The following is a 12,213-nucleotide window of genomic DNA, read 5'->3' as shown; positions in this document are numbered from 1 at the left end:
CAAGACCGAGCTCTTGCACAGGATATTGGTTTGAAGTGCATTGATCTTGAAAGCATGGTAGAGCCAACCATGGCTATGCATAAGACACAAATTTTCAACCCATGCACACAGTCGTCCCGAAGTACACCATCTAGGAGGGGTGGAAGGGTACTAAGTAATTAATGGCAATGTTTTAAGAGTAAGGAAAAAAGCTCGACGTTAACGTGTAAGTTTTTGCAAAATTACCTAATAATGCCCGTTTAATTCATCATCAAGGGAAATTCACTGATAATATCTTTTCGATGAGTGTAAATAGTGTACATACCATCAGATCATAAAAAATAGCCCTTTTTTATTATTTTTTATCATTTTTCTCGATAGTGAGACTTAAAAATAGAAAAATCCAACAAAAAACAATAAAGCTGTGTTTTTCAATGGATTTTCCTAATTATTGGATTTCCACTTTGCTTGTTTAGCGTATTTTGTTATTTTCTTTGATTTTTTTAATAAACAGGTCAAAAATTAATAATAAATAGCAAGGAAGCTCAGATGGGAAAATTGAAGACATGATGCTGATCAGAAAGACAAGGCGGACAAGCACAAAAATTTTCAATGAAAGCGGGAAGCTTAAATTAGGCAGCTAGACCTACTTTTTGTAGAATTCTTGCCGAATGAGCTAGAGGAATCCATTCGGGAAATTTTTTGAGACTAACATAGATTTCAAGGCCTAGTAGGACTAACCAGGAATTCGGGGAAGTCCGGGTATAGATATCCCAGGTAGGCTAAAACCACCTCATTTCCACTTGTGGCCTTTGCAGAGAGAGCTTTTCTACCTCTTTCTCGCGTCTTTCACGAGTCTACAGTCAACCGTTTTCAGCGTCGTCTCATAGGAGACATGAGGGGTAAATTCTTTACTCATCATGATCCATTTTGTACGGCCGGTAGCTAGTCTAAACCCCTAGAAAAAACCCTAGAATTTGAGCAGCGCACGAAGACCTACGACCAAAAACTGACCATAGCGGCCTATCAGCTTGACCAAATCATATGGGTTTTGAACTATAGCGTGCCCTAACATAATAGAACCTTTCTATATCATCAGTTGACCATTCGGAAGGGGCCGAGGGGTTCCCCAATAGAAAAGCTAGGTTTTTGACAGATGCCAAAATTTGGTTCTGACTCCATAGACAACTTATCTACGAGGTTTATATGCAATATATATGATTGGTTTCCTGAAATCAATCAAGCAAATCCCTTGAAAAGAAAAAAATGGCTTGAAGGCTACAAAGCGTCAAATTCGATATACAAGGTCAAACTAACTCCAAACGAGCCAAAATTGGATGAGTTCTTCACGACTATGTTACAGAAAATTCCAAAGCCTCACAAGTGACTAACCAACTCAACAAGCAGTGTAGTCACAAAAATCAAAGAATTCAAAGTCGACAAAGTTCAATGTGATGCCGGCAAGACCAAACTTGACCAAATTCAATTTAGGACTTGATTTAGGTGTATAGAATGTGTTTAGGTCAAAATTTTAAGTTTTGCAAGAAAATTATGATTACTGTAAATAATCGCGATTATTTACTTTTACACTATATTTTCTTGGAAATTGTATCATCACCTCACTTATCATTGTACACACCTAATACATGCCAAAAATCAAGTATGAGCCAAAATGAGCACCTATAACTTGGAAAATTGCCAAAAAACGCAAAGAAGTCTTTGTAAACCAATTTATGAGTTATGGACCACATTTCTTGATCCAAGTCACCTCATATCACATACACAAGGTCTATACAGTGCCTAGAACCAAGTTGTACCAAAAAAATTTGATTTTGGTAGAAAAGTTAATAATCACGATTATTTACTTTCTAGCTAAAATAGGGGAATTTTGATATTTTGCCAACATACATCCAAAGTACATGATGTGTTAAGCCCACTACCCAAGTTTGAACCAGTTTGGAGCTTAAAATACCAAATTTTCTTTATATCTACTGTTTCAGAGACCTAAAGCCAAAATCTCATACCATTTTCATCCTATGCATCCAAATGAGCCCAAGTTTCACTCAAAGTATGTATTTGGTATATACTTCAAGCCTGTGATGCCAAGTTTGCAAAAAGTTTGAGAAATTACTCAGCTGTAAATAATCGTGATTATTTACTTTGGTTGCAAATTTTTGTTTGGACTTTACAATTTTTTTCTTGCATGGCTTTATGCATCTATGCTTGTTCAAAAATTGAGTTTAAGTAAATTGGACCAAAATTGTCAGCATTTTAGAGTAAAGGACATTTCGGAGAAAAATCCGTCAAATCTGCTACCTTTGACACTCTATTCATTGAACAGGAGCCATGCAAGCACCAGAGAGGACCAAGAAGAAGCTCAAATAGAAAGAAAAGTTGCAAGAACTACCAGCATACCAAATGGACCCCGATTCAGTCAAAATCGCCAAAGCAACCTATCTCTCAAAAGAACAGCTTGAAGAGCATCACACCACAGTGTTCACCTGCAGATTCAAGAGCGAGGAGGGACACCAGGTAGAGTTGCAACTCCTACCAAAAGAAAGTGTATGATGTCGTCGCAAAACCTGAGACCAAGGAAGCCAACCGCCGCAGGCTAGGACTCAGAGACTTTTATGAACAAGAGCCATGTGGTGTGGACTTCCAAAAAGCATATGAGCTTTTGTCCATGATTAAAGAAGATGGAACCGTGTAGATTTTTGACCCTCAAGGTAACAAAGTTGAGGTGGTGATCACCAAGGAAATAGTGGCAGAAGCACTCAGACTGCCCATAGAAGGAATGACAATGAGGGCAAGGGATAGGAAAACGGTCGGAACTTTCACAAAAGAAACCGTCGTGGCCACCTTTGCAGACCTTATTCACAAGCAGGTTGAAGAGCCAACCAAGTTATACCACCAACACTTCCATTTCCTTGCTAAGAGGCCACCAAGGTATACAACACCAAACCATGAAATTTCCACCACCTTCATGCAAGTTCTCAAGTCAACAACGAGGCAATCGGTTGACCACACACAATATGTCTTGGCCACTTTAAAAGGAACAAAGAAAGAAAGAAAAATTACATAACTGGGTGCACCAGAGGTGTCGACAAGAATTGCATACCATGCCATCAGCATGGCCGACAACCTACCACCTGCCCCATATCAAAACACTTGGATAGTGTCAGCTCAACCACCTCCTTGAGCTACAAGAACTGCCAAAAAGATCATAAGGTCAGGTGAAGAATCTACTAAAAGCTCACCGGAATGGCACAGTAGTGAGAGCGCAGAAAATGAAGAAAGGAGAGCGCGCGTAGAAGAAATGAAGAGAAAAGCCGTGGCAACACACTAGGAGGAGTGTGTGCAAAATCAAGCCCAGTTTGAAAGAGAGAAACACTCATACCAACGTAGCTTCCAAGCACAAGGAAAGGACTTGGAAAAGTGGGTGCCTATTGAGCTTAAAGGGCCTAGAACAAAGCATTATACCAAGAAGCAATTTGAAGATCCTTGGAAAAGATGTACCAAGAATAAGAAACTCTAAAGCTAAAAGAATCCCAAGAAGCGGCAAGAAAAGCGAAAGAGATGGCAGAAAATCAAAAGTAAGCAGAGGAAACCACTACACAAGAAGAAGCACAACATGCTCAAGGTGATGTGTCTCCTCACATCTCTTCTCCTATGTCTGAACACCAAGACCACCCAATGTTGAGGCCACCACCATCACTAGCAATTAAAACCACAACATCTGAACCAACAAAAGAAGAAGAACCTGAACAGGAAGCAACAACTAAATCTACTGAAGAGAAGCAAATAGAGAAAGAGCTAGAGATAGAAAAGGCAGCCAGTCCTGCACCAGAAGAGGACACCACACATTTTGAGCATCCAAAGGAGCAGGAGGCCGAGAAAACACCCTCTACCTCCACACAGCTAGAGAAGGCTGCGGCACCATCCTCTACCTCCACAGAAAAATAACAGCCACATCAATAGCCACAAGAACAACACAACCAACCGCCCGTCAGATGCATCCAAAAGACACACAAGAGACTCCAAAAACATCAAGACAGCTGGCACAAAATGACGACTAGAAATCCAATGACAATGTTATCCTACAGGTTAATGGATATGCTAAGAAAATGTAGGAGATAACAGGAAGACTTCTCTCAGCAACACTTCTCCGTAGCACAAGGGCCAAAGAGTTAGAGATGGTGATCGATGCACTCCAAGGGGAGCTGGATGACAGACTCAATGTCATCACCGATCTTCAAATGCAAGTGCAAGAGTTGAAAGCGAAAGCTGAACAACATCAACTCGCAAGAGATAGGAAACAGAAAGAAATGGAGGAACTGAGTGAGTTGCTCACAAAGCTGTCAGATGCATGCAAAGCAAAGGATGATCAGCTGACAGAAGTTACAAATGAACTTCTAACTACAATCCTCTCAGCTCAAAAGATCCAGGGACAGTTAGATGTGGCAAATGCTTCCCTATAGTACTCAGAACAAAGGATAAATGATTAGGCAATATTCTTGCGGAAAATACAAGAGAATCCAGCCATCGCCTTGATCAAAGGAACAAACAAGGTCTACAAGGAGTTAGAAAAGAAAAATAAAGACCTCAAGTTGGAGCTATAGTTGGAGCAGTCTCTGCGCAGAGACCTGGATTTAATGCGGGTCGAAAGAGAAGATGAGTTACTGAATAAGATAGATGAACTCAAACGAGTCAACCAGCTACTGAGAGAGGGAAGGACAGAAATGGAGACACGGTCCGTAGTAGAGCTGAGTGGCGAGGAAGAGTTTGAAGTCCCATTACAGAAGTAGACACAGTGCCAGTGGTCCACCTCTCAAAAGCTGAAGACGATGCATTGAATGAAAGAATTACACAAGAGGTAGATGAGCAGTGGAAGGAAGCAATGGATTGGGAGCTGAGAGTACTTCATTCCGTCAATGTCACACAACTCACTCCGAATCGAATAAATGCACAATGGCACCACAATCCCTGCCCTACCCTCGGATTAAAGTTGAGTCGCTGCAAGTAAAAGAAAGGCTTTACACTGACATGCAAGTCGAGGGCATAGATAAAGACCACCCAAAGTGGTGGTTGAGCTGGCTGAACAAGAACCCAAGGTACTTGATTCTATTCACAAGAGCACCTGCGGCCTTGAAAAAGGATCCTATCTTTTGTCATGTACCAAGAGTAAGGACATGGATAGCACATGAGGCACTACTAAAGAAGCGGCCAACTTGTCTCTATTACCCCAGATTGCCTGCTGCAAAAATGGACCAGCGACTAAAGAATACATGGTGAAAACCCTAAAGGGCACCATGTCATTCTTTAAAAGTCTACCAGATTTTTCATGTGCTATGCTATACAAAATCTGCCAAATGTTGCTCACCTACATCGAAGTGTTCAATGAACCAGAGCAAGCAGGCACCCCTTGGATGTCATTCCTCGAGGGTAACAAAGGGTTGTGCTATGATCTCAGTGGCTAACCTTCCAAAAAAGTCCTCTATGGCTTCTATGCTAGATGCATGTTTTTACCTTCTCACAATATGCTAGCATTCAAGAAAGCGTTCCACACGGGATTCTTCACTTGGTGAACGAAGATATTTGCACCAGTCATCAGCAGCTTCACATCAAGGTTTGTAGGCTACTCAGCAGTGGAGCTAAAGAACAGAGTAACTATGTAGTTCTTGCAAGTGCCAGATAAGGAACGAAAGATTAGATATCAAAAGTCTCTAACAGTGCTTAAAGACCACCTCGCCAGCCGCCATCCTGAAGACTATTTTAGGACATAAGGTTGTGTCAAGGGACGTCGACACACGCGAGGAGGGGGGAATGTTAGCAGCAAGCAAACACAGACACCACGGATACCATTTTTTGGAGTTCTCATCGTAAAACACTTATTATTTTGATAAATCGGGAATATTGTAACTCCTATATTCTCAGATAAACTTTGTAATTGATGAGACGGGGCTACAAGCTTCCAGATTGTATCAACCTGTCATTACCCATCTTTTGTAGAACTCCTAGATTATTAGTTTTAACCACCAAAAACCTTGGCTAAGGTATAAAAGCCAATTTTTGTATGTTATTATTAAGTTTTTGGATAATGAAATACACAGCGTGAGCTAACAGCGCTTATCTCTCTCCTTATCGCGCTTCCTACTCCCTCCTCGGTTGTCACATTGCAGTCGTGTTTGTTGCATTGCAATCGTAGGTAAGAGCTCTACTCATTGACATAAACACATCACAGTATTTTGTAGCTTTTGGCATTGCCGACCCGCCGCCTAATTTCATCATAACTAGGAATTGACACTTTCAAATAAAAAAATAAGTATAGGTGGGGTATTGGGGCATCATTGCTAAGCATTTAGATGCATTCTGGGTCGAAAACGACTAGGTCAAAAATCCATTGCTATTAATAATCGCGATTTTGTAACTTGACCTAAAGTGGGGTTTGATACCATAAGCATGTGTGCTTATTTCTTATAAACTTGTCCTAGAAGTTTTGTTACATTTGGATGTCATCTGATGCTGTAACGGATGTGATTTGTTTGCCGATGAGCGATTGGTTTTTGGTGATTTCAGTCACTTGAGTGTAGCTTCAGTTAGATGCAAGTTGTTAGTTGTTTTATGAGAGATTGACAACCTCTTGTAGCCTCTATGCACTAGTCAAGTCAGCTTCATCCCATGGATTGACAATTTAATCGTGGTTCTCGCTAATACTGCAATAAGATAGGATGGTGAGGTTAGACATGCGTCCCACAAGTGGAGACTGGTTGTGTACCCCTTCTTGGAATTATCACAAGCTGCTCAACTCCCGACATTGCTATGTTGAGATGGATTGCCTACATAAAGTCCTTACATCCAGAATTTAAGCATATTCCAGGGAAAGATAATCAAGTTGAGGATATGCTTTCAACAGCAAGGTATGAAAATGAAGAAGACATGGTTGTCCAGGGCGATGATGTAGGCACACGGTTCTATAGTATCTCTCATGCCAAGGGTGATCAAATACACTTGAGTAATTTACAGAGGACCTATATCAAGGTGATTGGTTGCTCATTGTACGCTATCTGAGCACTTTAACAAGGCAAGAAGGGTGGACTTACCAAGAGTTCAAAAGAATACGGAGAAAGGTCTATGGATACTTTTTGAATGATGGGTACTTATAGAAGCGTTTGAAACAAAGAAAATGAATTCCATTGAGAGTCGTGTATGAAAAGGGTGCTCAAATTGACCTTATGAAAAAGTTTCATGAGAGCCTTTATCCTGGACATACAGGTGTATGTGTCACCTTTACTAAAATGAAAGAGAGGTATTGGTGGAAAGGTATGTATAAAGATGTATCTCTCTTTGTGGAGTCTTGTGAAACCTGTCAAATGTATTCAAATTTACGTCATTGTGATGGGTTGCACCCTACTTACACATTGACTATGCACTATAAGTGGGTAGTAGATCTGGTTACAATGCCATTAGGCTTATGGCAAATGAGATACATAGTGCTTTCACGGGAAGATTTAACCAACCAAGTTGAAGGTTGGGCTCTAAGAACAAAAAGCACAAAAGGGGTATTTAAGTTCCTCTTGGATGATGTAATTAGACATTATGATTGTGTTGGGAAAATAACAATAGACAGGGGTGATTTGGGTGCTGATAGCGTAAAGGAGTTTTTCTCTAGGTTGGGTATTAAACTTGCTCTCACTACTGCATAGAATCCCGAGGGAAATGGTAAATCCTGAGGTTGGGTATGAAACTTGCTCTCACTACTGCATAGAATCCTGAGGGAAATGGTAAATTAGAGCGTGGGTATCCTCCTATAGTTAAAGATTTGGCTAAGGCCTGCAAAGGTAAAATGGGAGAGTTGCCTAGGTTATTGCCTTATGCTTTATGGGCTAATCGTACAACTCATAGCTCAGTTACTGGTTATATGCCTTTTGAGTTGATGTATGGTCAGAAACCTATAATGCCAATTGAGGATGTAATTTGCACATGGAATATATTACCTTGGGAAGATGGAGTGAGTAGGGAAGACCTTCTTGCTTTGCGCATACAAAATCTAGAAAGAAGGCCTCAAGATATTGAGAATGCAGTAGCACGATTGAAAGATGCAAGGTTAAAGAATAAAGACAGATTTTATAAGAGGAATAGGCCTAGACCTAAAGCTATTGAGGAAGGTGATTGGGTGTTGGTGTATAATGACAGCCATCATTCAACGATAAGAAATCTTTCAAAGAGATGGTTTGATCCTTATGTGATTCATCATGTACATGGGAATTCAACTCATACCTTGCATGAGCTGGACAGAACAGAAATGAAGATACCCATCATAGAGAAAAGAATCAAGTTAATCAAAAGAAGAGGTGATACAAATCCCTTTGATTCACGAGAGATTCAAAATGATGGCTTTGATGAAAATTTTATGGATGTGGATCAAGAAAGAGAGGATGATGCGTGCATGTGGACTTAAATGAGGACCGACCCTACTGCAAAAAGATATGTGTGGCACATACTGGAGCATGTGTAGGTTTAGAGGGGATGGATGTCATGCGGTGGCACATGCATAATGTGAAAATAAAAATATCTACCTCACTCGTAATGTGTTTAATGTGTGGGACCAAATGCTACAACGTACATAGTGTGATATATGCGAAAACATTCGTATGCCATGGTTGCATGCGTGTACATACCTTGCAGGTCAGGCGAGGACGAGGATGTGGCACCCTGGAATTTTTTTACACATTAAAGAATGCCTAATTTGCTTTAGGAATGTACAAATGTCAAGTTTTTCAAAGTGGCACGCTCGTTTCAATTCAGGCGATGTTAGCCGAAAATAGCAAGTTTCATGCACGAGCACAAAAGACGTGTTCAAAGTGATTTTCAAGTGGAAAAATTAGTCTCAACATGAAATTTGATCCCAACAAGATTTTTTCACATTTTTAGGGATTTTTTCGAGCTCGTTTGGGTTTTTTACGGACAAAAAGGGACATTTTTGGGCTAAAAATGATCAAAAATAGCCTAAAATTAGCTCAAAATTCCACATCAATGACAGTTTCATCTTTGCTCAAGTAGATTGCAAAATTTTAGAGCCAAGAAATGAGCTCATTTGGGCATATAATCAAGGAGATACAACCATTCCAATACATGGTGCTAGTGCAGTCCCGTGCTGCTTCCACTACATGTTCGAGCCTGTGAGGCCTTCAATTAGGGTTTCCCCTCTTCAAATAACTACTTGGGATTCTCCAATGAAGTTGTGAATCTTCCATGAAATAGTCATGACGAAGAATTGAACCGCCAATTTAGGCTTTTTAACAGACCAAAAGAGCACTCCATTTGTGAAATTGGGAGCGAGGTTCCACCTAATCTTCAGAGACACAAGAGTTTTGAGCTAATATTGGTTCTTTTTCAAAGTGGAACTTTCATGGATGGAATTTTGTTCCTTTTTAGTGTGTTTTGGCTTAAAATTGTCTACGTCTTGCTTTATTTTTCTACGAATCCTCACAGTTAGAGGCCCCACGCTTTCCTAGTCGCACTTCGCACTTCTTGACAATCTGCACTCATGGAGTATTACAAAAACCCTCTTTTAACAAGTCTTAATAAATAAAATGACTCTTTATTTTAGGATTTTTATCCAAAATTGAGTATGAAAACCCCTTATTTAATGTGTTTGTGTTAAATTTCCTAAATTTTTTACATTTTAAAACCCCTTCTTTTGAGCTCACGATATACATTAACATGATTACATAGTGCAACTTGGGGTAAGGAAATTAGCTTTTGATGTTTGACACACATTTGAGACCGACTTAAGCAAGAGCACATTGGAATTGGGTTTTTCAAGAGATTAGCTATCTCTTGTAGCCTCCATGCACTAGTCGGGTTAGCTACGTCCTAGAAATTGACATTTTATGTTTGTGATTCGCGCTTTGCTAGCATCGATAGGGTGATGCTTGGCAGTCAGCCAACATTTTGGGGCCGTTGCCGGGGAGGAGGAAACCTAGACTAGAGAGAAACCCAAATCATTCACTTGAGATTCTATTAATTTCTCTATTTTTGGTTAGAGTAACATTTTCTTTTACTTTATCACGATTGAAAGAGGCTTGAGAGTAGGGATACTTGGTAAGGACCTTGTGAGCATTAGTTTAGTAGGATGGATTAGGTGAAGGGTCCTTGAGATTAGCTAGTGGTTGGTAAGGGTATCACCTAAGTAAAAACTAGAGATTTGAGACTAAAAGTTGAACTTTTCACTTTTTGCACTCTTTTTTTCATGTTCACTAGGAGTAGGGTAAGTAGAAAACCATCCAAATTGCATATGATATGAGGTGCATTGACAAAAGAAAAAATCAAACCCGCGCCTAAGATTGACAGGGGGTTTCTGGGACTGAAACTGTGAAAATGAACTTGCAAGGTGGTAGACCAACTTGTTTGGACCATCCCCATTGATTTTGGAAACATTTGGATCATTAAAAGGCCTGGTCAAGCCTAAGTCTAGAAAAAACCGCTAGCTTCTGAAAACAAATTACAAAAGTAAAGTCAATTTTGGCTAAAAACTGAAACCTGGGTATGGATAAATCCTAAAACCTGTGAAAAGTCAATGCGTGAAATAAAAATTGCAAAAGGTCAAATTGTAGAGTTTTATCTTAGGCACACCCAAGATAGAAGTCCATCCAGAGAGGGTAAATTGCCAAACTTTCCACTCATAGGGTTTCATTAGACCCCTCCTCAGCAAGTTTGATCAAGCTTAGAGTTTTGCAAGAGTCAAAAACACCAAGAGAACTAGAAACGTTGGCTATGAGACCAAAAAAATGTGACAAAACACTGGTACTTTGTGAAACTCATTGGACAAGCTTGGAATTACATATAAAAACCAACACAAGTCACATTGGTCAAAAAACATGCTGAAAAGAGAAGATTTATCTTAGGCATACCGAAGATAAATCTCTCACTAGGATGTTCATTTTGTGAAATTGAGACAAGTGTTATCTTTGTCAAGCTGTGTAAACCCCATTCAAGTGGTAAAAATCAAATTTACTCCCACACATAGGTGTAGCGATCTTAGGCGCGTTTAAGATAGACTGAGAAAATTTTAGATCTTGGGAAAATTGCGTGTATCTAGTGCTTGGAAAAAGGAATTGTTAGATGTTTTGTGACTTCAGATTGAAATTTGCGAATCACATACGGTTTGAAGTGTTGGTGTGCAGGGAATTACGACTTTGTGAAAAAGGTGAAACTAAGCCAAGGAGCAGAAGCACTATGCCTGAAACCAAGGGCAACTTTTCTAGGTTTGAAGTAGTTGTTCAATTAAGTTGTGTGAGCACATATATGAACTTAAGATTTGGTAGAGCTTTGGGAAACTTGGGTACCTTACGAGAGAATAGGAGTAGAGTGTCCATAGAAGAGAGTACAAACCAAGGGAGACCATTAGAAACTATTGCAAAATAAGTTTCACACACTTATTCCAACTCAAGCACCAAGATTCCTTCTTTTCAACTCAATCAGGAAGTAGGACCTCTTTCAAGTTCAAGCATATCTTGAACTTCTTCAAAACCAACAAGTATGAACCCTAGATTACTTGGATCCAAACAAGAAGTTTTTTGTAAGGATTGATGATCATATCATTGAGTTCAAAAGTTGGGTTAGGGCAAACAAACAAGAAAAATTCTCTATGGACCAAAATGGGGTGCAATACCCCAAGATACATGTAAATGATTCAGCAGACAAATGGGGACATTGATAAGTACTCTAATTCCTAATAAGGTTGTAAAAGAAGGACCTCATGTGCTAGAATTAGAAGGATATAACTTGATAGATACCAAACCTCTGAAGTGAATACCCACGAACAACCCTAGGCTTGGAGTATATTTTTAAGAAGCCACCAATTTCATGAATATGATCTGGACTACCCAAGCCAAAATAGGACAATTCACACCCTTGAAGATAGTGTATATTTTCAAGATCAACAATAAGGGTTTAGCAAAACTACATGTCCATCTCTTTAGGGATTGTTATAACAATGATTGTGTTGTGATGACTCCAAAGGAGATTGACCAGACCAAATACCAAGGGCATTCAATCCAAGAAGTGATTATGGGAGATGTACCTAAAACTGAACATAATGAAAGCCCAAATAATAGAGATTTTAATAGTATGCTCAATCAAAGAGGAAGCATAGCCATGGGCAACCACCTCAATGATGGAAACAAGGAACAAAATGTAGAAACCACCTTTAACAAGGAAACAATGGGTGAC

Source organism: Adiantum capillus-veneris, chromosome 14 (genome assembly GCF_014529385.1).
Source record: "Adiantum capillus-veneris isolate H3 chromosome 14, ASM1452938v2, whole genome shotgun sequence".
Taxonomy (NCBI): domain Eukaryota; kingdom Viridiplantae; phylum Streptophyta; class Polypodiopsida; order Polypodiales; family Pteridaceae; genus Adiantum; species Adiantum capillus-veneris.
Note: the sequence above shows the minus strand (reverse complement) of the source record.